The 25,473-nt window shown below is 36.6% G+C and overlaps 1 protein-coding gene across 3 annotated transcripts in view; it reads left to right on the top strand.

The window, feature by feature from the left end:
* LOC311091454 (leucine-rich repeat and fibronectin type III domain-containing protein 1-like protein) overlaps positions 1–25,473 on the top strand; it is a gene marked incomplete at its 3' end in the record, with an annotated part of 113,965 nt that overhangs the window by 29,606 nt on the left and 58,886 nt on the right. For 2 of the 3 annotated variants that reach the window (XM_084127397.1, XM_084127399.1), the window contains exon 2: positions 19,519–19,711. The exons of the other annotated variant lie outside the window; for it this stretch is intronic. The remainder of the gene's footprint in view (positions 1–19,518; positions 19,712–25,473) is intronic. 3 annotated transcript variants of the gene reach the window in all.

Here is a 25,473-nt window from a genome sequence, read left to right as displayed (position 1 = left end):
TCTTGGGTACTCCGGCTATGAAGATTATTAGGTTAGAGTAAAGGGTTTAAACACAGCACAGCAAACATGAAGATGCCTTAGTGAAAGCAAAGGCAAAATCCATTAAGTTAAAAGTAAGTTGGCACCGAAGTCATTTTCCTCTGTGGGGAATAAGCCTCAGCTGTTAAATTGCTTTGCGCTGCCACCTTCATCCCTAATGCTGAGCCAGATATTGGCATGGTATTGATGTCATGTCTCTTTGTAGATTTTAGTTCAAAAACATGCTGTGGAGAGGGGCTATAATCTTCCTATTTGGTCCCAATAGTCAAAGATTCAATGCGAGTTGAAAGATTCAGGAAGAGACACGTTTGACCACGTGAAAGGGATGATGTATTTTGAAGGATGGAAGAGGGTGGCACTTGCGGGTGGGATGTATTCTGAGTTAAAAGAGAAACCAGTAGAGATTGTCTGCTAGTTAAAAATAATATTCAGTGGTTACCTAGTCCGATAATAGTTGTCAAAATGACATATTTTGATTTTTAAAACCAGTTGAAATGTTACCACATGAAGTACTTTTTGGTTACCTAATAAATAATTGTTAGCGTAAGCAAAACCACACGTGTATCAGTATATTGGATCCGTGCATTTGCTCTTAAAGTGATAGCAGCCTAATATTCCTGATGCTGTCTGTCACTAATGTTAATCAAAGAACAAAATAAAAAGAAAATCACCCACAGCTCTTGACTGAATAACTTTTGTAACTTTAATTGTAAGGACTGATCTGTATTCAAATTTTACACTAAAGACTATCCAGTGTTATTTTACATTTGATTATTTCCTACCTGAATACTACACAGTTAGACCTACTTGAAAAACTTAAAGGAGCTGTATGTAAGAAATCTATTTCAATTAATCATAAAATTGCCCTGATGTGTCACTAGACATTAAGAAATCATGTTCATTTCAAATACTTATATCACCGACAACAGTAGTATGGCCATGATATTGTCATTTAAAAAGTGGACTTGCAGCCCTCAACTGATGTTGATGTTGTCATTTTGTGTTTTGGCCTGATGGGCCTCCCTACACCTATCGACCAATCACGAAGTCAGTAGTGTTTCGGGATCCGGGTTGCCAGCTTTGCTCTAACATACCCTAACTCTAGTCGGATAAAAATGTCTAACGTTACTAAATCAAAAAGACCTCGTTATAATTCAGAAATTTTTCGTGACAAAGTCCGAAATAAAACCAGAATTTGTATTGGAGAAGCTTTTGAAAGATGGAGACGGCTGAAAACGGAGAATAATTTGAACACAGACGCCAATGTTGCTAATTTTCTCCTGGACAGGTAAGATTCATCTATGCTTGGCTAACTTGTACTTGATGTCAATGGACATTTCATATATTCATATTCATGACAGTCGAAAAAAATGTATGCATGTTCGTGCAAAGTAATGTAACGTTAGCTCACATGGACGTATGCTAACATTAGCAATGCATTATAGGAGCCCGTTTCTCTGTACTTATGCTGAGACGCTGAGGAAAACAACATTAGCACGCCCATTATGGCAATTTGAAACGTAATTGAGACAGAAGCCTAACTTTACCTCAGAAAAAAATATTCGTCATTCGTTCTTCACGTATATCGTGGACTAAGTTACACATGCTGCAAGTTGACCTGTATGACCATTGCTAATGTAATTTAGTGTAACAATATTTTCTGATGGGACTGAAAACAACCCTGTGATAGCCATTGGTGATATTGAATTTGTCCTGCATTATAATTGCTGTGGCAAATGTTTTGGTTATTTTTTAGCCTACTTGTGACAAAAACTTTAGTACTTGTAAATCGAGGTTTTTTTTTTTTCGTATTGAAAAATAAGGAAGTTTTATTTTGTTGTTTATATGTTTTTTGTCTTGTTTTACTATTATCCTTTTTTTTCCTCAGATTTTTTTTGAATTGTAATTGTATTTATATTTTCAAAATAAAGAAATCAAATCAAATAAAATATCAAATCAAAAACGCTTATCTCTTCAGCTATTATGGCCCCAGCACTTACTGTGAAACAAAACTTACTGTGTACGTCTCGTCGTCACTTGCCATTGGAAGCTCATTGAAGCAGCCTACGTTTCTGCTGAATCCTGCAGCTTATCTGGCAACCTCGAGTCAGGGGGTAGGGGGAGGGGATACACCGCTCTACAGTATTTTTAAAGTGATTGCAGTACCAGTTTTGGCCACAATCCTACATACGGTTCCTTTAAAGCACTGTTTATATTATTTGTGTCTTTATTTTATTCTATGAATTTGTAAATTCAATCCAAAGTTTGAAATAAATCTTTCGTGTGCTGTGTGTAACAAAATTACACCATTGTAAACACACAGATACATTGAGTGAGCAAACATTTAGATGAGATCATTGTTATGGCAAATTATCAATGTTTATATGTAAATAAAAGACTAAATTAAAATCTGTTCATAATATTAAGATATACTATCTCTTTATGGGCTTGGATTAAACCGCTCGTTTAATATTACTATATTACTAGGATGTTTATTAGTACTTATAAAGCACATTATTTGGCACAGCAGTTATTTGGTAAATGGTAATATTTCACAGTATTTCTTTTTGTACTGTATTTTCGATCAAATATTTGCAGCCTTGTTGGTTTTTAAGGATACTTCTTTGTGATTACATTATCATCAAATACATTTAAATGATCACCCATGGTAAATATCAAATAAGCAACTGAACACAACTACTTATGCCTGTGTGTGATTGTCAGTTGCATGCACAATAAATATCGTCAAAGATCCAATCTACACTGCAAAGGCAATACCATTCAAATCGGTGTGCAGTGCTGTTTCTCTTTATCAAGCGTTTTGGGACCATTTAAAAGATTTGTAACCCAAATAAAAAGTGTTCTTTTTGATGAACCTATCAACAAGACATTTTGAATCAAAGAACAATGGTGCAGATCCCACCCAACTGAACTATTAGGATAATTGTAGTGCAACACAGTTAAACGTGTAATTTTGGTGTGTCTAACAATTACAATAATAAGCATTTCCTAATCTTAAATGTATCACTCTCTTCCCTTGATGCAGACATTATTAACAGTTTAAATCACATCAAATGGCTTTATTTTAAATAAAAAGTAGTCCGTTTTTCTCATGCATTTTGTTGCCTGAAGCTGAGATTGCTTTTCCCGAAGTGCCTCGAATCACATTCTCCCCTCTTTCTCTCTATTACAGCGATGTTGAAATAATGAAATAAATTAGCAACAAGATCCCGTGGAGCAAAGCCTCAGGAATAGGTATGTGGATAATGTGTTTCATGTCTTTTGGTTTCTCTTACTTCTTCTCATTGGGAAAACACTGAAGCCGAGAATGAGGTTAGACTGGTTTATAGTAGATCCATGACTCCTCAGAGAGATATTTTACTCCCCTCTCTGTCTGCTTCAATCTCTCCTCACCTCTAAATGAAAAAAAAAAAAGTGTGATTATTTCTGTGGCATGTTGCTGAGGGGATACATTTATAATTCAAGCTGCACTCTCGCAGCCGACACAACAAGTTGAGAATGTAATTTTGGTTTCCTCATTGAAAACTGAGCTAGAGCAACACGTTATTTCCATCAGTGGGTCAATGGCAGATCAAAATGTAAATGATAATGAAAAGAAAAATTGTACTCTTGGTATTCATGTTGGGTTCATTTGGTTTTGAAATAACGTTTTGGTAATACAACTTTGTACACATTGGTTATAACTAAATGTAGATATACCAATGTGGAGAAAGAGAACAAATCTTAGTTAATGTTAATTTCAACATTTGCTAATACATTAATAAAATCAAAAGTTGAATCTGTTAATATTATTGGACCCGAGTTAGCATGAACTAACAATAAACAGTTGTAATTTAATTAACTATCATTAACCAAGATTAATAACTACTGTAACAAATGTAGCTATTGCTCATTGTTAGTTAATGTTAGTTCATGCATTAACTAAAGGTAACTAATGGAACCTTGTTGTAGTGTTACATTTTAATGAGTGTTTCAATTGAGTGACTCTAAAAATGTCATGTGGTGTAACCATCAAGTAAAAAATTAATAACATTTTTCATAAACTTTTCATACATAAGTGTACTGTACACTTATCATTATTTTCAAGAAAGTTTATATATATATATATATATATATAATATATATATATATATATATATATATATATATATATATATATATATATATATATATACATACATACAAAATACAAAATAACACTAAAATGTAATTGTATTCTTTTAATGAAGCATCATCATGGTTCTTTTCTTTCTCCTCTATGTTAAAGGGACCGTATATGTGTTATGATCGACATAAGAGTAAGTAAATGATGACCGAATATTCAAATATTTCCCTTTAATAAATGTACTGTATATGGGAGGTGAATGCTTTAAAAATGAGATATGAAGCTCAATATCCGAGTACCATGTAGAACACATGTTTCATGATGCATAATAGTTGAAGCTGATAAGCCATTTAAAATGGAGTGGTTTTAATTTTTAAACACTCTCTCAGTCAGCTCCTCTGACTCCAGGCTGGATCACATCTGTCAGAAAAGTGTATGTGGAAGGAGAGGTCTATTTTCTTTTCATCTGCCTTGAAGGTCACCTTTCTGGTGAACTTTAATATATCCCTCGAGTGACAAAAGCACAACTCTTTTACCCTCAGAGTTCATTCGTGTTTGTGGGACTCTCTGGAAGCTATTCCCACCAACTTCTCATCTTTCAGAAGTGTCATGTAAAATGAGACATGGGCCAGATGCTGGGAATGTTCAGAAGCCTTCTTGAAATCTATACCAAAAAAAAAGCTTAATTTGGTGTGTGTAACACTAAGTTAACTTCTTCTGGAAGATGTAGTTGTTGAAAGTGTTCCTCGTCTGCAGTGCTTAACTCTTTCCCTGCCATTAACCGAATTTTCCGTCATTTATGACACAACGCTTCCCTGCCATTGACAGAATTTTCCAACAATCCATGTTTTCACTATTATACGGTTGAGGGCGCTATTATAATAGATAATGCACACACACATCTTCTGAGAGAGTACTGAATCTCCAGATCGAGAAACAGGCGAAAAAGAAGCAGAACAAAGTGATAGAAGCATTGCGTATATGCACATGTAAAATTATACGATCATCAATATTAACAGCATATGAATCAAAACTGCCTAATGTTGTTGAATGAAGTGTCGACCCAGGAAGAGGTACAGGACTGTGAAGCTTTGGGGGTGTTGATGGATTCAATCTATTCCATATATGTATTGATCATCGTTCTGAATCCGATCCGGACGTGAAATTGATCCTTGGACAAAAACGCAATTTTCTCAGCTTTTTGTTCAAAATGTTGCTTTTTTATGAATCGAACCCACATTCAAAAGTGTTGATAAAAAAGAAAGTATGAAGCTAGAATAATTTTTTATTTTATTTTTTCTAAACAGAGGCTCTGTTCTTTCTTTTGATATATTGCATGTTCAGATATTAAAAGAAAAACAAAAACATTCTGGGGGCCATGAAAGTTTAATGAAAACGATCAGTTAAAACTCTAAAGTACACTTGCATGCCCTTTAGTTCATTATATTCTCTGCAACCATTAAAACAATACTTAAAAGATTTGAAGTACAAGTGCACATTCAATCAACACAGCAATTCTTTTTCTCCCCAGAGGTTTAATAAGTCAAAAATGTGATTAATTGTGACTAGAACAACTTAAACTACATGAGGTTACAATAACGAAAGTCATTTTTAGTGTCAGATAAAGTAGAAAAACAGAAAGTGGTTTGTTAAGCTTGACTAACTACTAAGCATTGTTTGCTCTGTCTCTAGTGTTTTATTTTGTATAGTGTTTCTTAAAGAGTGTTTTCACCTGACGCAGCACTGTAATTAACAATAACATTAATTACAACATCTATCATGTCTTCTAAAGCACATGGCCTGTTTCTCGTCGAGTTGCACTCCTTGCCCTTTTCTGCTATTATATTCTTTTCTCTGTTTTCACAGGAGTTAAACTGGAACTGACAGTCTGACAAGAACTGCTGTCCAATTGTCCATGTACAGCAGAGACTGGGGATGTTTTTTTGTTTTTTTTGTGGCAGTTTCTCATTCTTTTTTGTCTTGTCATCTTTAAGTCTTGGTTTGGGATTATGGATTTTTGACTTTCCTAGCAGAGCGCTTTAGCTTTAACCGGATACTGGTGCATATAGGCTAGTTTCACAGAGCCAGACTTTTCGTCAGCATAAAGTCTGATCCACTTTGCAGCTTATTCTGCTCAACAACCAGCCTATTCCAGACAGAAATGCACTGTCTGAACGAATGACTGATCATAGTTTTTTTCTTTAGTTTGTTGTTGTTTCAGACCAAGAGAGCCCTGATGAGCAATTACATTTATATCTATTCATTTAGCTTTTCTTCAAAGCAACTCACAAATGTGAAATATATACACAGCTGATGTAATGTTACCATACCAAGTTTTCTTCAAACTACTAGTTGCTGTAAAATTGTTTGTTTGTTTGTTTGTTTGTTTATGTGGTGCAAAAAAGCTAGTTACTTTGTATAAGATTTTTTTAAGTGCATTCATTTATTTATTTACAGTGCAAAAAAAGCTAGTTACTGTAGTTTGTATATGGGTTTACATGTCTTTATGTGTTTGTTTGTTAGCATGTATTTATTTTTTTATTTTTTGCATATTGGTTTATTTATAATATATTGGTTTATTTATAGTGCAAAAAAGCTGGGTTTGTATAGGCGTTTTATGTATTTATTTAGGGCAAAGCTTGTTAGTTAGTATGGGGATTTTTATATAATTTTAATTCATTAATTCATTCATTTAGTCATTCATTCTATCATTCATTCATTCATTCATTCATTCATTCATTCATTCATTTGTTTATTCATTCATTCTGTCATTTTTTACTTTACATTTACTTCAGATCAGTGCGTGCATTTTTCCAGAAAGTGCTTATGCGCAAACGAGTCTGCTACTACACTCAGGCATGCTTTATATCTCATAGACCAATGATCATATTTCTGTCTCTTTCATTTTCTTCATAAAGCCGCAACCAACACTGGAGATCTGAGTGCTTTCCAGCATGAATAGTATAATTTTGTGGATTTTTCAACCCCATCTCTGCAGTATTACACTATTATGGACTTCTCAAGTGACTATTTAACTATTATCACACAGACGTCTCTGTGTGGCCACATGCTGCCTCATTAGCATGAACATGTTGATCTCAGCCCCTTTAAGCACTCGTGTTGGATCTCTATGCGAATGAGCAGCGCTACAGTGGTACGTGACAAAGGGATTTGTGAATGATGGCTTCTAATAGGGGAGCCCATTATGCGTGTACTGTGGTCTCCTCACAGTAATGATGAGAGGGCTAGCTGGGGGGTCCCGTCTCACGATCCCTCTTAGCCTCCATTTGCACGACGGCTCACATCCCGTCTTAACACTAAGTCTACACTGAGTTCCAAACATTGACGCTCATTGAGCACGGGCCTTTTCCCGTGGCTCTGTATAGAGAGGTTTTGCATACAGAGATGTGGCGGTACTTGCCACGTATATGTTATTATGCAGCATAAACAATACACAGTTGCATTTTTTTTTTTTATGGATGCCATGGGAAAGATGGGCACTTTGAAGGTAGATGTTTGAAAGATTTTGCAGTGCACAAGAATGTATTTCATGAATGTTGTGCTCTCTTCTCTGTTTATCGTATGGAGGCCTTTAAGAGCATGATGCCTTTTTGAGTCTATTTTTTTAATATATATATTTTTTTTTTATATCTAGTTTATTATTTATTTTTCTGCTGAGTATAACAGCACAGAAACACCAGAAGACAAAAATACACATATCCATTGGTGTCACTCTAAAAAGTCAAACAGTTGATGTAACCTATAGTAAGGCAACACAAATACTATGGAAGTCAATGGGGTACATCAACTTTTACTGACATTCTTCAAAATATCTTCTTTTGTGTTCATACAGGTTTGGAACAATTTGAGGGAGAGTAAATGATGACAGGATTTTCATTTTTGGGTGAACAACTCTTTTAATCCGATGGTAAATGTATGTGAGTGGTATATATTAGCAACAGATTTGTGTGCATTTTGTTTGTGATTTCACTAGAACGGATGGAGAGCTGAGGATATAGATAGTGTGTGGGAAAGAACATTGCCTGCCACTTTTAGTGATAACGATCACAATGAACCCTCTGCAAAATATTATAATATGCAATTTGCAGTGCTCGATAGACTCTTAAAACCAGGGATTAGAAACTCAATGTTTTCATTTTGATTCATTTTTTGAGCAGATACCGTGTTTTATGCTTTGGCTCCAGCATTCCTAATGGTAATCGGTTAGAGCAAAATGTTATTTATTTTGATTATTTGATTTAGATTTTTTATTTTTTATTTTTTTCCCCTAATTCTTTACTTAACGCTACGCTACGCTACGCTACGCTACGTTACGTTACGTTACGCTACTTTACTTTACTTTATGTTACGTTACGTTACTTTTTGTTGTATTTGTTCTCCAAACCGCTTGCCCTATGTCGGATCGCTGAGATACTGGAGCCTATCCCAGCATCTCGGACCATAGTCTTTCCGTTTCGTTTCGTTTCGTTTCTCTAGACTCATCATCAAACAACCATAACTAGAACAAAAGAGTAACCCAATCAGTTAAATATAGTGGAAAATCTGCAAAATGGTGCCTTTGAGTGCAAGACTGCAAAGATGATCAATAATAAAACATGTTTTGTTTCCTGAAAGCATGCTGGAAAATGATTTGGAGTCCCCAAGTCGCTTTTGTGTTTGTTTTGAATGCATTTTTAGTTCACATGTACAAACATTAGGGGGGGAAATGCATTCTGGGAGATTGTGCTATCTGTTCTGAAAAGTTCTTGATTGTGGTGCAGAGAAACAGAGCCTTTGGCACTATGTGCATAGTGAATTGGGACACAAATGCTGGTGGCATTGTTGTTGTTTTTTTAAATATTTCGACGCACATATTCTTTGAGTCATGCGGTAAGCCCCTCGTGGTGAGCTGAGGTGGCCTTGCACCGATTATCCCTGCGATTGCGAAACATGACCACCTGCTGGCATTTTGCCCTTAGTTAAAATCCCTACACTGCCGAAGGACTTGTTTATTTTTCCTCTGGTGGTACTGTTTTTACGAAACAAGTTTCACAATTACCGTGTGCCCAGGGATAAGGCTAAACATGAAGACATGGGCAGGCAGGCACAACTCCAGCTAAATATAGCACAAATGATTAGCTGTGCTGAGAGGGAGTTTGGGCTCGGATAGACTTGGAAGGAAGGCAGATGCTCAATTAGAGGGAGAAACTGCCTCCTCCGAGGTTACGAAAAGACAAAAACTACACAGAACACATGAAATCTTACTGATATTTAATAGCCATTCTACTCTGTATTTTAATACATTAGAGGTCACGATTTTTTTCTATCTTGGTAATTACTGACAATGTTTAAAGAGACCATATTATGCACTTTTTAAAATGTCTTGATTTTGTGTTTGGGGGTCTACTAGAATAGGTTTTTATGCTTGATTTTTTTATACATACTTTTTTCAAATTTTTTATTTCCCAGTCTGTCAGTAACTCTCTGGGATGAGTTTCCTGTACAAGGACGTAACTTGCTGCTTAAAGGGATAGTTTACCCCAAAATGGAAAAATCTGTCATCATTTACTCACCCTAAATTTGTTCCAAATCTCTATGAATTTCTTTCTTCTGCTGAACACAAAATAATATATTTTGAAGAATGTCGGTAACCAAACAGTTGATGGACGCCATTGACTTCCATAGTATTTTTTTTTTTTTCTTTCATACTATGGAAGTCAATGGGGCCCATCAACTGGTTTGGTTTGGTTACCCATTTTCTTCAAAATTAACCAGATTTGGAGTGCTAAACATTCCAGTGCTGTTAAACTAAATAATAGCACTCTTGAAATTTTGTTTGGCCAAACCAGATTAGGATTGTGACTGGTATTGTTTTACTCTTGCACTTGTCCCTACTAATCCATAAAACCCAACTAATCTGTAATTTCCATCATTGCTTATTATCATATTTATCGATTAGTTTTTGGTCGTCCCATTTACTTTATCTAGCTGAATCTTCCACAGGTTACTAAGAAAAGCTTCTCATACCAGAAGTCTTTCCCCTCCTCTGCTTAAATGCCATTAAAGCCTCTCTTTCATAAAGCGGGCTCTCTTATCTGAACAACTTTATGCCTATTACAGGCAGCCTACATCTACTGGTTATCAACCACAGCCCATCTGCTGCCTGGAACCAAAATAAATGAGAAAGAATGGACTTTTCAAATGCTGTGCTGTTCATTATGAGTGCTTTTAGTGTGACCTATTTGAATGAACTGCTGTATAAGTTAGTGCAGAACTTTTAAGCCAAGAACAAAATCACGAGCCTTGGCAAGAGCACTACATTTATTGCGGCAATTTATGAAAAGAATTGCTCAAAATGTGCAACACAGCACTGCATAGCAAAACAGATGTACCTTTATAAATACTGCTTTGTCAAGCTATTCACAAGCTATTCAAGCTATTCATCTGTCCACTTTGTCAGATGGGCTTTTTTTATGCCAGGTTCAGACTACACAATATTTGTGTCTGTTACAATAGGCATGATTATGTGATTTTGACTCCTAAATTTATGTTGTGTGTGGGCAAGAAACATGTTAGACTACACATTGCTTCCCAATCAATCATCGCTAGCTGCCTTTAATGATGTGCATAATGTCATCAAGAAGGCTGAACTAGTGACTGGCTTCACAAGAGCATAAACAAACAATAGTTGTACTAGCCTAATGCTAATTCCAGTACTAGCGTAATGCTAATTCGGACACTGAGTGCTCCAGAAGGGCTGCCGCTTTTGTATATTTTGTGCTTGCTGTTTAATAATCATTTGAAACTTAGCAAACTGGTAGCTCCAGTAGTAATGAAAAGAATATTGAACTCTGTCATGGAAATTATCATGTATAAACCTTACTTAAACTATTTAATCAATTTAAAATGAATTTATACCTGTATGATATTACGCTGTAGCCACATTGGACCAGCGGTTTGGAAAATGGATAGATGATCGACTCAGCTGCATTGTGGGTATTCTTTAGCCATTGAGCATCCATTGGTTGCACACTCATTATTGCGGTGTATTACGGGATTGAATGAGTCGGTAACGTCCACTATGGTTTCGGAAAACACTACAAATGGCTGTCCCCTCAAATAGTGCCCTATATTATAGGTATAGGGGGGTATAGGGGGCAATTTTGGACACAGCCCTAGTATTTATGTTGTGATGTTGTGAAGCGTTGCAGACATGGAGTTGTTTGTCGTCCATTATGACTCACTATATACGAGATGAAACGATCGATTCTTGTGCGACGCCCATTGTCATTTACAAATCACCACGACATCTGATGTTGAATGGATCGTGCCAAATTCGGGCTGATATTGTGTAGTCTGAACCCTCGCATTAGAGGTCTGAAGCATGGGCGTCGGAACCATTGTATATGGGTGGGACAAGACCCACCCACTTTTTAAGACCAATGATATTGGACCCACTTACTTTTACCGTCTCTATTTCAAATTTCTCTATTTCGCATTTGTCTGTTCGCCGTCAGTCAAATCCATTCCACTTGAGGAATTCCCTAAACTCCATTTCCACTGAATCGCTACATTATATTTCTCAACGAGCCGCAACTGACGAAAGTAACCGCCCGTTGTAGCTACCCTTCAGTCAAATACTGCGTCGCAAACATCAATAACAGCTTTAAGTTGTCATTGCTGGCAAATGACCATGGTATTAGCGGGATAATCCACGGATAGCTGTGCATTTAATGCACGACGTGGAGGCAAAGAACCGCCCGACGTGACATGGAGTTTAGTTGACTTGTTTTAATTAAAAGGCACCAGAATACATGAAATGGTATTTACTCCAGTAACATTTTTTCTGGGGGAGGACCCACCCACTTTTTTTTTTCTTCCGACGCCCATGGTCTGAAGGAATATATATTCTATTCTATTCTATTCTATTCTATTCTATTCTATTCTATTCTATTCTAATTCTAATTCTAATTCTATTCTATTCTATTCTATTCTATGAACTGTCTTAAGAAGTCTTTGCTTCATGAATGGTTATTCATACTCATTACCATGGGTTAGTAATTAATCCTGAGAATTCTGGTTTTGAGATATCACACTGTAAATTAAGAGGTCAGAAACACTGACTGGATGAATACACAACATATTTTTAAAAACAGCTTGTTTATTTGCAAAGCTGTTGCCATGTAACTATCCACACTGGCTGTTTTCAGTTCAATGCTGGAGCTATTCAGTGTTTGAACAACTAACAAGACGAGAGACTGAATTAACCAGGTTTATATAGGCAGAAACTAACAAGCAACAGCTGAATACAATCATGGCTGATATCTGGGCAGTGGGTTATAGGTAATGTAGTCTTTGGAGTGCCCTCTGGTGGTTCTCAAGGGCAATCCAGTTGGTGACTGTAACAGTATGCATGTAAACCTATTTTAGGAAACATCCAAAACAGAATTAGGAACCTTTAAAATAACATAATAGTGGCACTTCAATCTTTTGTGCAGTGAAAGGTTAAAGGTGCCATCACTGCCATGTGTCAGAATTGAGGTAAAAATATCCAAAAAATGAGCTACACGCATCAAAAGAATGAGAAGAAATAAGGGCGATGATGTCATTAAAATAATGACAAGTTATAGTGCTGCAGAGATATCAACCTGAATTAGCATTAGCATTATTAGCCACGGCCCGACACGTGTCGTAATACCAGTTTCGGCCATGGGAGGCGGTATGCAGGCAACATAACCACCAGTCAAACATGCAATACACGAATAACTCGCACGGCTTGTGGGCGTACTTGAACCTGATGTCAATCGTGTGGAAAGTAGCCTACAGCCCACTACTACATTCAAATAAAATCTGATAAAAAAAGGAACAGAACCAGAGTAAACATTGGCACTGCTTTCCATCGCTGGAGACAACTAATGGACATGAAAGAAATGAGGTTCGACTCCGAACTTGCAACATTTCTTTTGGATTGGTAAGTAAGATGCTGTTAGTATTTCGTTAGAAGTTTGTTTTATATGTTTGTGTAGTTTTTTCGGGAAGTTATAACATAGAAATGTATCGAAGGCTGTTCGATAAACGTATATATAACGTACATAAATATAGTATTGTAATAGTACACATATATAGCACAATCTATATAGCTCTTTTTTTCTTGCCAACTACGTGACCTATATTATGTTTATTAAATGGCTTTCCTGAGGTAAATCTGACATAATTGTTCTCCAACTGTGTTATTGACCTCTTCACTGATAAAAAACACTGATTGGTCGATTATGTATGAGGAATACATTTTGGTAAGTTGTAGCCTACTGTATCTTTCAACAGTGTTCGTGTTTTTTTACTATTAGTAGAGATGATCAATTCACGTGCGCTAGGGATCTGTCGTGTAACATTTACAAGCGCCAAAACGGTATTTATTGTTTGAATTGCGTAATAAAATTGACAGAATCTGAGAGCTGAGATTTTTTTATATCATAACTAACCTGCTCTGTCTAGTCTGTCGGTATCCGTGTCCTCTTTGCTTCGCGATTTTTCTGTGCGTGAGAAAATTGATGTGTGGCGTGAGAGCGTGTGAAAAGTGTCAATTGCGTGTGTCTCACGGTGAATGTGTGAGAGTTGGAAGCTCTGGTTACGTTGGCGCTAGCTTGGTCAACATCAGCGAATGCTGTCTGTCAAATTAATGTAATTCAAACTAACAATAAAAATGTAATATGAACAAAACGAATATGAACATATTCACTGGTAAAGGTGAAGGGGAGTAGCTTGAAGATGTCATATTCATACTCTAGAGTAGACCAACTCACTTTCTGGAGGTATACTGCCCCCATCTGGTATGGAATGTGGAGTATGAATTTTTTTTTTTTGACACAAGGCACCTTTAATGATTGAACAATAGATTAAACCTTATTTTTAAGAGTGTAACACCCACTTTTCACCATCCAATCAATTCCTGATTGAAAAATCAAATCTTGTCCAGCATTTTTTTTTATAGTTGAATATCCTGAATATCCTGTTTCATGCCCCCAAGTACCCCCTTGTAAGCTGAAAAGCAGCATCTATCTTTTCAGTAGCAATCGACAAATCAAATTGTTCATGTACAATGTCAGCCGTACTTGTGATTGCTTTTAAAGGCAGTGCACTGACATCGGGACACGCATGCGAACTCACACATCCAGAAACACTCTCTGAGATGACACAAGGAGAAGCACGTTCACACCCCTTCATCCTCACCCACTGTGTGGTATTGACCCAGCCTCTAATGGACTAGTTTGGAGGGAGGACCACGTCTCCACGGAACACTTAGTGAAAAAACGAACTCCATGCGCAAGTCACAGCAGAGCAGCTCAGCTGAGGCCTGAAGTGTGGGTGGGAACGATAAAGCCGGAATATCTAAGTCAAGCTGGGATCATTATCCCATCTTAATGCACTCTCTGTTTGGCTTGGTGTGCTCCCACTTTTATTTCCTCCGAGAGGCTTGAGTGCCGTGTTTACTCGCCAATTACTGCTGCTCCCTATCGTTAGACGATGGATCCTCTCAATTATATATTTTCTCTCATTTCATAAAGAGAGAGATGTAAATGGCGTGTGCCTGGATGCATATCGTATGCTGAGTTAAGCGCAGTCTCCTCGAATCAAAGCAGTTTGGCATCTGAAATCACAAACTGAGCCCACGTTCAGTCGTACGGCAACCCCCACTGAGAGTGTTCGGGCGATTCCCAGACTATGCCGGCTGGGCGTGAGCACATGTTCCAGCATGTTAGATTTAGCATTGTCGAGTGGGTTGAACGCAGCTTATAGACTCTGTGAAATCTAAATCGGAATTTAGTCTGTGTCTCTTAGCTTTGAGGCCATTTATAAGCACTGCATGTTGATAAAATTAACTTTAAGCAGATATACACATTTAACATGAACAGTCTTTCTCATATTGGAAAACAGTCCATCCATGCATCCATCCATCCATGCATCTATCTATCTATCTATCTATCTATCTATCTATCTATCTATCTATCTATCTATCTATCTATCTATCTATCTATCTATCTATCTATCTATCTATCTATCTATCTATCATTCTGTCTATCTATCTATCATTCTGTCTATCCATCCATCCATCCATCCATCCACCCATCCACCCATCCATCCATCCATCCATCCAGATAACTAGTCAGGAAAATCTTAATTTCATGTTGTCTAGAATTATTTGCATCAAGTAATTAGTAAAATGATATTTATGGCTCAGATGATTGGCTCAACACAACATGGCTGCAGAACTAAGCACTTATTAATAACGATTGTAAATTTCAAATCAGGTTCTTTGGAGGAGTCTGACATTCTCATTAAAACACACAAATATGGTTTGGAGTCTTCTTGTTATATATTATTTCTTATTTTAATTTATTTATTTTTTAATAAATGTGGATAAATTAGCAATTTGCAATAATTCCGTAATGCAAAATAGTGGGTTATTATAACAGGATTATAATGCATTTCCAATGTATTTTCTGTTAAGTTTAGTGCTTAGTAAATATGTGTGGTGAAAATAGACTCAGTGCCGAAATTATACTAGTTGCATCTATGCTTATGTTCCTGCTCCACAGCATCACTTATGCAGGCAATGTGGATGCTATTCCCTGTTAATATGGCCATCAAAATAAATGTGCGATGCCTACACACGATCTTGCTCTATGATGAAAGAAATCCTGAAATGTGTCCCAGTTGGCCAAATTGTGGTAAAAACTGCACAGTGTGTACTCGGCCTAAGATGCCAGGGCTTTTGTGAAAGAAACTTTCACTTCAAAGCAAAAGAGAGGAACTAACAGGAAATAATGACCTTTGTATTGAAAAAACAACAAAAACAATCTACGGCAGCCATTAATACATAAGTGCTGCGGTGGGTAATGGAACGATCGTAGGGTGCCGTGACACCCCACTAGAATATTGGATACAGCTCTTTGCTCCTCTGTCTTTTTAACCTCACTCTGGGGCTCAACAGAGCAGGCGGATAACACAGAGTCACTGAGGACAGGCCAAAAGTGAGTCAGAGTCTTGACAAAGAAAAGCTTGTTCTCCCGAGGCAGCTGGGCTCATTCTGATGATGCACTGAGGAGAGAACGGCCATGTACATAGACACTAATCTGCACCCTGTGTCATACTCGATATAGGGAGGGGGAGCTCTGTGATCTAAAGCCGGTGTGATGAGAGGATATTGCATTGTTAAGCTTAGCTTCTGCCCTATCAACTCAGTCAGCACATATTCTCTTGCAGGAGACATATACATCGTTTGCATGTATAAGATCAATGATGGCACACATTTAAGATTTTGCAATATGATTGTGTAGCACTTGATTTTACAGTCCTGTTCTCCATTACAATAACTGGGTAATAACTAGGTAACCCTGAACCTACCCCTAAATCTAACCTGAACCCATGTTGTTACCTTATTGCCCAGGGCCAGTACTTAGGTACGTACACTGTAAATACACGTAAGTGCACATACTGTAAAATAAAGTGCATCCATTTTGTATTTCCCCAATATTTAAAGCATGTGTGTAAGCGTGTGCGTGTGTGTGTGTGTGTGTGTGTGTGTGTGGGTGGGTGGTCCTGGTAAACCCTACGTCACAAAGATGTCCCCACAAAGATGGCAATATCTGAAATCCTTGTGGTGACATTTTTTTGGTCCCCATGAGGAGAACAACTTATATATCATATTAAGTCATGTTTTTTGAAAATGTAAAAATGCAGAAATATGGGTAGGTTTAGAGGTAGGGTTAGGGAATATAATGCAGTTTGTACAGTGTAAAAATCATTATGTCTATGGAATGTCCCCATAAAACATGAAAACACAATGTGTGTGCATGTGTGTGTTGTGTCAAGTCAAGTCACCTTCATTTATATAGCGCTTTTAACAATACAGATTGCTTCAAAGCAGCTTAGTGTTAATAGGAAATTAATGGAACAGAGATGGTTTTGGCTTTACAGCAGCTCTAGAAAAAAGGTATTGTCCAGCTAAAGTAAGTTTTTGATTGATTCAGTTCCGTTGTAAAAATCATTAGATATTAACTTAGGGGCCGCTTTCACTACAGCGTTTTAACTGTGTGTGTGTGTGTGTGTGTGTGTGTGTGACTGTTTGTTCAGTGGACATTGTTAAATAAGCTAGTGAGAGCATGAAAGTGTGTTTTAAGATAAATTTTGTCCACAAGGCCAAAACTGCCCATAGTTGAAGAAACGTTCAGTAATAGAAATAGTTATGCAGGAACAAAATCTGCCCAAAATAAGAAGATATCTGAGTAAGAGGATTTTTTGGCTTGGCTTTCATCAAAGTAAGGGACAAAAAAATGTCTAATTAAGAAGCTCTAATTAGGTACATGGAGTTGAGAGATCATCAGGGAGAGTAAATGAGATTGAGAGAGAGAGAGAGAGAGAGAGAGAGAGAGAGAGAGAGAGAGAGAGAGAGAGAGAGAAAGAGAAAACTCCACATTTTGAAACCATTTTGACAAAACTCCACATTTTGAAACCATTTGGAAGCACCTGACAGCTTCAAGTCGACATGAAGAGAGTGGAAGTTAATACAAAGTTCTGTCATGAAACTCTAGATATCGCAGACTAATTGGTCCTTAACTCAATCTGCTTGCAATCAAATCATTCTCTATTGTAGGGCACAGCTGACTGGTTCCTGCTGTATCAGTAGCCTAATGAGCTCGTTGCTCAACCTTCAAATACTTGGTCAGCTTTTGCTGTAGCAGTTGTAGCACACTTTCAGAAACCCTCCACCTTCCCCAGCTCCACCTGTATAGATCTGCTACGGGTAATTCATATATTCTATTGTACAGCAGCGGCATGTCTTACTTGCTTACAGCAGCATGTCGTGTATGTATTGGCAGTAGCAAGTCAGCAATAACCAACAGCAGCAGCGTAGCAGATCTATTCCGCCAAGACCAAACATATTAACATGGTAATATCCATTACCATGCATAACACTTCGAGTTGTCATGGCAGAGACGTTTCTGGGTTAAAGATTATGAGGACACATTAATAAAAGAATGTGCAGGTGCATATTATTCATTTATAAGGAACAATGAAATATTCCATAAACAAATGTCATGTTGAAAAGATATATCATTATTGTTTGTTTTTTATGTTTGAGCTCATATATCTCCATTTTAATAACAGTCTGAGTAATTCTGAGTCTTAAACTGTAAACCCTCAAGTGTTGACTTTCTAAAAAAAAAAAAAAAAAAGTTTATATATGAAGAGTTCAGATGCAAAAGCCTCTAAGTGTCATCTGAAATTTTCTTCTAGAATGATCATTTTTATAAAGCTTGTATATTTAAGTTCAGTAATTTCACTTAAATGGCAATGAAAATTACCTATTAATTGTCATTTAAGTGAAATTACTGAACTTAAATAACCGAGCTTCATAAAAATGATCATTCTAGAAGAAAATTTCAGATGGCACTTAGAGGCTTTTGCATCTGAACTCTTCATATAGTTATGTGTCTATTCGGAATGACTTATGAGCAGTACACTTTTTTTATTTTTGGGTATGTCATTTATGCCCCACTTGCCAAAATGGGGTGTGTAGGGAAAGGGGTTAATATGATACACACTTCAACTAACAGAATCCCACAAAAATATTTGATTATCTTTTATTTGCATTGTGGCATTATTTTCACGACCAACAATCAGTTATTGCATAATGCAGTTCAATTGGAGTCATCAGATTAATCAGAATGATCATGAAAACCGTGTCACAATGCTAATGGTCCTAAAATATGACTCATAATTTTGAGATTTACTCAACAAACACAAGCTCATAGTGGAAATTTTACATTACACCTACAGTCAGTTCACCCTGAAAGAAGTAATTAAAATGGTGCAATCGACAGAGAGAAAAAAAAGTGCTGGTTTATGCAGCATTTGTTTGTGCAGTGGAATGCATTTAGAGATTAAAACAGAACAAACTGTAATTGTGCCAACTGTCCAGTGGGACAGATACAACCAAGAGCATCGCAAGAGGCAGACAACTGTAAAAGAAACACTTGAAATAATAACAAGGATTTGTTTTCAAAGAGAATGGAGCTAAATATATTGCGTATGGCAGCTATTATCAAGAGTGATGGTATGAACGTTCAAACAGCGTGACACTTCTGGGTCGTTATAAATGTCCCTGCTCTTGCCGCATTCCGTTTTCTTTTTGTTCCATTTGTTTTCTGAGTTGAAAAGAAAAGGGGGTGTCTAGCTCTTGTTTTTGTCCTGGAAATGCATTGGCCTTCTTGTCCCGAGAGGCGAAAAAATCCAGACAGACATGCTTTGTGTCTCGTGTAAATGTCCCTCCTCCCTTTCTCCTTTCACAGGTGGATGGAGCTCCAAAATCGGCAACACTGTCAGTCGTGGCTCTGAGCGGCAGATACTCTCATGTTCCCGGGCCAATGCCTCGAGTCGCTGCTCTCTGCCAGCCTGTCCCGAGTCTACAGCTATACTCAGAGCTAACGCTGCCAGTGGAGCCTTCATGAGCATCTCCAGCCTTTCTACACTTCTCAGATAGAGGTACACTTCAGATCACACTGCAGGGAGGTGTTCAAGGAATAATGCAACCACAATTCTGTCATCGTGCATTCATAAGCCTGCTAAAATATGACTTTCTTTCTTCCTTTGAACACAAGAGAAGATGTTATGCACTGCTCTTTTATGAAGAGTGAACAAAGAATGTCAAGCACCATAAAGCAAACTAAAGGTTTCTTTAAAGCAGTTCATATGACTTCTGAAGCCAAGCAAATTGAAATTTAGATATTTAGTTATTTATAGAAAGTCTTCCCTTAGGCTCATTTTTTTGAATATACAGAAATGTGAATTAGATTTGAGAGCTGCAGTGGTGATTATCAGTGTGAATAATTTACATTTAGGACTTTTCCTCAAACATAGCTTTCAAATGGTTTCAAAAGACATTAAATATAGTCCATGGTAAGGGATCACTTTTATGGTGCCTTAGTCAATGTGTGGAAAAGATCAGATTGGATATTCTTCTAAATATTGCTTTTTGTGATCTGTGGAGGAAAGAAAGTCATGTGGGTTTGGAACGAGATTGATTTATTTTCATTTTTGGGTGAACTGGCCCTTTAACATTGTCCTAGATGTGGAATTTCACACCTAAAATAAAAAAGCAGAAGAGATGTTGATGTTGGCAGATGTCATGCCGTAACTTGATGAGACTCTGAGAGAGGAATCTTTATTAACATTCTTTGAGACATTATTATTATTATTTATTTTTTTACATATTTGACTAAAATGTTGTTTATAGTATGAACAGCAAAAACATTGGGTGAGTATTAAAAAAATAATAATAATACTTTTATTCAGCAGTAATGCAAATATTTCAACAGTAATGCAAATATATAATTTAATCTTTATCATCTTTTTATTCATCAATGAACCCTGAAAAAAAAGGATCACGGTTTCCACAAAAATATTAAGTACCACCATTTTCAACATTGATAATAATGTTTCTTGAGCAGCAAATCAGCATATTAGACTGATTTCTGAAGGATCACGTGACACTGAAGACTGGAGGAATGATGCTGAAAATTCAGCTTTGACATCACAGGAATACATTACGTTTAAAAATATATTAAAATAGAAAACATTTATTTTTAGAGTTTAGAAAATAACACTAGGAATCAGATTCTTGTTTTTGGACATATGTTTCAGCCTGGACTTTCAGCTTGGATTTCAAGTTGTTCTTTATATGCCCAATGCCATATAAGCTTCATACATTTCAAAATGCATCAGCCATTACTATGTAAACCATGTACTGTAACGGATATTGACTACACTGTCTGAACAAACCAATCTGATTTCATTACTTGTGAAATGACAGTGCGGACAGTCAGTTCTAAAGATTAGAGAACAAATCAGAATGTTTTTCTCCTCATTTATTACTTCATATCCAAAAATGACAGATCTGTGATTCAAAACACATCCATGTCAAACACTGCTTTCTATTGTCTAATCATCTGGATATGATGTGTTTACATAATCAAGTTGTAAGGCACACCAAGCTCTCCACACATGATTCAATTTAGATTTTATGTGGCGTATGATGTTGTTTTTGAGTGGCAATATGGTGGACAAAAAGACAAAGATACGCTGTTAGAGTTAACTTTTTCATTAAAATAGGAATCTGTAAGTTAATAAAAAAAAAATAAAAAAAAATATATATATATATACTGTATTCTCCTCAGTTCATATTCTTATACTTAATGGTTTCCATCTTTTATATTTGCATGTTACAGAACAGGCATGTATTATATTCGACTCAAACTGCTAGATAATTTTCATATTTCTGTTATTTAATATCCTCCCACAGCTGTTTCTAGCTGTTATTTTGCCTTAGTCATTAGTCATAGCTCATACTTGGTGGCATAGAGATTAATATTTTTACTGTCATAGTTGTATAAGAAAAATAAATACAGTTGCTTGCTGCCTAGTAGCATTCGTGAAAAAAAGCTAGATCCAGCTCAACAAAGTCACAGCTAAGGTCAGAGGTCAACTAAAGGTAAAAAATGAAATACAGAAGAAGTAGATATGTTCCTCCTGGAAAACAGGCCTGCCACGGTCTGGCGGATACCCTACCTTACCTAATTCAATGTGAAGGGTTCTTTAAAGCTCCAGAAACATGATGCTTTCAGAGCTGACTGGTGAGGTCCTCTGGGTAATAGCCTCAGTCCAATGCATTTCAGTGGCAGCTGACTCTAAATGTCGCATCAATACTCCAAAACATCATTTTTCTTTGGGTATAATATGACCGAAATGCCACAGAAACACGTGAAACCGATGCAGGTCCTCTGAATGCATTGAGTGAATGAAGTCAGCTAAATGGTGCTGTCGTACCGTACATATACTGTATAGAGCAGTTGATTGTGTCTGCATGTCCTTAAATTGTTTTGTATAGGGCAGAAATATAGATGCAATTTATGATGTTTTGTGAGTAATGGTGCTGTACTTTTTGGTGCAGTGCCCAGCATTGTTTTGTGCATTTATTCCTTAAGGGGTGGAATACATAACTGTTACAATCCAAGTGTGTACTGTATATTAGGGCTGTGAAACTATTGCATAAAAAAAAAAAAAAACATGTTATATATGTTTCCAATATTATATATGTTAATATTATATATTATTACAAATTAATGAAAATATTATTGCGTGTAAAAAAAACAAAAAAATCAGCCCTGTGCTTAGTTGGATTTGTTTTTTGTTTTGTTTTGTTTTGCGGCTCGAGACGCTAAAGACACAACACAAGCGGTTTGGGGAACAGATGTTTTTTGTTTGCTCAATATTGCTTAGTATTGTTTTGTTTTGTTTTGTTTTGTTTTGTTTTGTTTTGTTTTGTTTTGTTTTGTTTTGTTTTGTTTTGTTTTTCGGCCCAAGACACTAAAGACCCTACATAGGACAAGCGGTTTGGAGAATGGATGTTTTGTTTTGTGTTTTGTGTTTTGTGTTTTGTGTTTTTTGTTTTGTTTTGTTTTGTTTTGTTTTGTTTTGTTTTGTTTTGTTTTGTTTTGTTTTGTTTTGTTTTTGTCTTCCTCAAAAAGACAATGAAGACCTTACGTAGGACAAGCGGTTTAGAGAATGGCTGTTTTTTTGTTGTTGTTATAAACACATATACAGTAGGAGTGTGAAACATGGCGAGTTAGGGCAGCAACAGCTGATATAACTAACTTATCACGCTGTGGGCAATGAATGAATAGCAGTAGGGGTCTGAAAGGTTGTCTATGCTAACCAGCGGTAATGTGTCAAGACCACATCTGTCTGGCTGACCTCATTCAGCGGTAGAGCTTCACATGCTCACCCAGACACTACAGAAAAGAGTAGACGGTTACAGTATCTGGAGAGGATAGGCGGCAGAGCATTTCAGGGTCATTTAGGCTGTAGAGCAGGGAGTTGACTGATATTATATGTTCACTGACTGAGAGAGGTTATCTCAGAACCGAGCCCAGTCGCTTCTCTGCCAAGATTCTTTTCCTGAGGGTATCCAGGCGGCGCTGCGCTAATTAAAGCAAACATCAGCAGAACGCCTAGCAGAATTTAGTCATTCAAGGGCACAGAGTTTTTATGCGCTGGTTACATTTTCCTTATGTTGAATCTCACTATGAAACTAACACATCATGAAGAGTTAGACAAACCGAGAGGACAACGGCTGAACGCCGAGTATGTTTGTAGGGCAGGATTAAGCATCTTATGATGGATTATTGACTTGAAAAATACATCTTGAGTTCAAGACCTAGAAAAATAAATCACACAAACTGGGTCAGATTAAATTATCTCAGCATTTTTGATGAAGCCGATGAGTTGATATAATTATCAGTCGGTATAGAGGCTTGTTGTTTGAGCGCACTTATATAAGCGATCAATCACAACAATGATGCGCTTCATGCAGTGATTTTCTCACTGTGCAAAACCTCTTGAACTCATTTGACAGTGATTTCAAAATGGAGTTTGAATAGACAATAGGTTTTGATTCAGATGCATTAGTATAAATCACTCTGGCTAGAATACATCCATTCAGGCAGTCTGTTATGTCTGTCAAACAAAAACCTCATATCAGTTTAATAAGAGTACTTTTGAAAGGCATTCATGGACTAAATGGACTGGTGTTCATTCCAGGGCATTGTACACCCTTTTTTTAGGCAATTTATGTGGCAGTCCACTTGGTCCCCTTTGCCAGATAATACTTTTATTAGACAATTATTACTATTATTGTTGTTGTTGTTGCTGCTGTATTTGACCACTTTAAACATCCAAGGGCACATGATGTGTCAGTGTTATTTATTTATTTATTTTTTAAATAGAGTTGAATGATTGTAATAGTTGTAAGACACTATATTCACTTCTGTAGATATTGCTGCATGTCTTTCGAGACAGAAGGGGCCTACTACCCTTCTGGTGATGTAATGCCCTGCTTACATGGCCGTAAACATCAGTGATTTGGTTTTTGTTTAGGGAAAGATTACTGCGTTGGAAGAGGGACCGTTTGGGGTTTAAATCAGCGTGGGCTCTGGAGTGTTGAATTACTGTCTCAAGAGCTGATAAGATCTTATTTGTGTGTTTGTGTGTGCAATGAAGTTTGACCTTCATGTTTAATGGCTGAGAAAATGCCGTGACTCTAACAGTTCAGTTTTCATTGCTAACACTATACATCATCACGACCATATGATCATGTTCTTACTGCATTAATATACTTTATTACATTAACATTAACACAAGCTGTTCCACATAATAAGTACTTATATTGCATATACTGTGTGCAGAAATGTGGGACCGGCTTTGCTTTATTTCACTGTTTCATGTATTGTGTATCAGGTTTATTTAACAATGATGGATTTGCAGATCACATGGTTACATCATTTATTGTTTAGTTGAAAAGGATGGAATTGTAAATCTCCACAAAGAAGTGATTTGGATGACAGAATAAGATATGACAGCTGCAAACTTCCTTTCTATTTTGCTGAGTTTTGTTTGGAGCTCATGATGTCAAATTGTGAATCTTGTGTTCAGTGGCAGTTTTAGTTTTTTTCTAGTCTAAATAGGCCTCTGTATTTATTTTGCTATTCAGAATAGTGAGCTGAGGGAACAAGTTAGACATCAATGACAGAAAAATGAGAGCACATGGAATATGCAGTAAACAGGATGTGGAATATCACTCCAAAACAACTAAAAGAACCATATTACAGGCAGGCTGAGTCTCATTGTATTACAATTTGCATTTGCAAGTTTGTCTTCAAAAAGTTCTTTAGAATTGTTGCATGGCCATGGGGAAGGAATTTGCATGAATTCTACATATTTAAAAGCTATAATTATAAAACAATTATGAACATATTGGAATGTATGTTTAGAGCCTGGGGATGTTTAGGATTGGCAATCAATGAATGCAGCTGCTAATAAACCTACAGAACAAAATATTGCACAGTCAGCTTTCTACAGGGACGGCCATAACGCCTCAATAAAAGCTTAGTACATTCACATTTGATTCATTTATTAGATTCATCATTCAAGAATTAGATTCAAGTAGACAGTAGCTTTTACTCAGAGATTTACAGACAGTGTTTTAAAAGGGCAAATCAATCCTGGAGATATGCAAGAGACATTTTAAATCCGGAATTGATAATAATATCGAACATCAGTTGAACATTTGACCACAGATATTGCTTTCTAAGCAAAAGTGGCCCATTTTTTTTTTTTTTTTTTTTTTACTCATATGTGACTCAGGTCTGTGCGTCCAGACAACCAACCAATCTGCATGGGTTGCTTTGCTA

The sequence above is a fragment of the Abramis brama genome (genome assembly GCF_963993115.1).
Source record: "Abramis brama genome assembly, chromosome: 10".
In the NCBI taxonomy this organism is placed as follows: domain Eukaryota; kingdom Metazoa; phylum Chordata; class Actinopteri; order Cypriniformes; family Leuciscidae; genus Abramis; species Abramis brama.
Note: the sequence above shows the minus strand (reverse complement) of the source record. Positions and strands in the feature narration are given on the sequence as shown.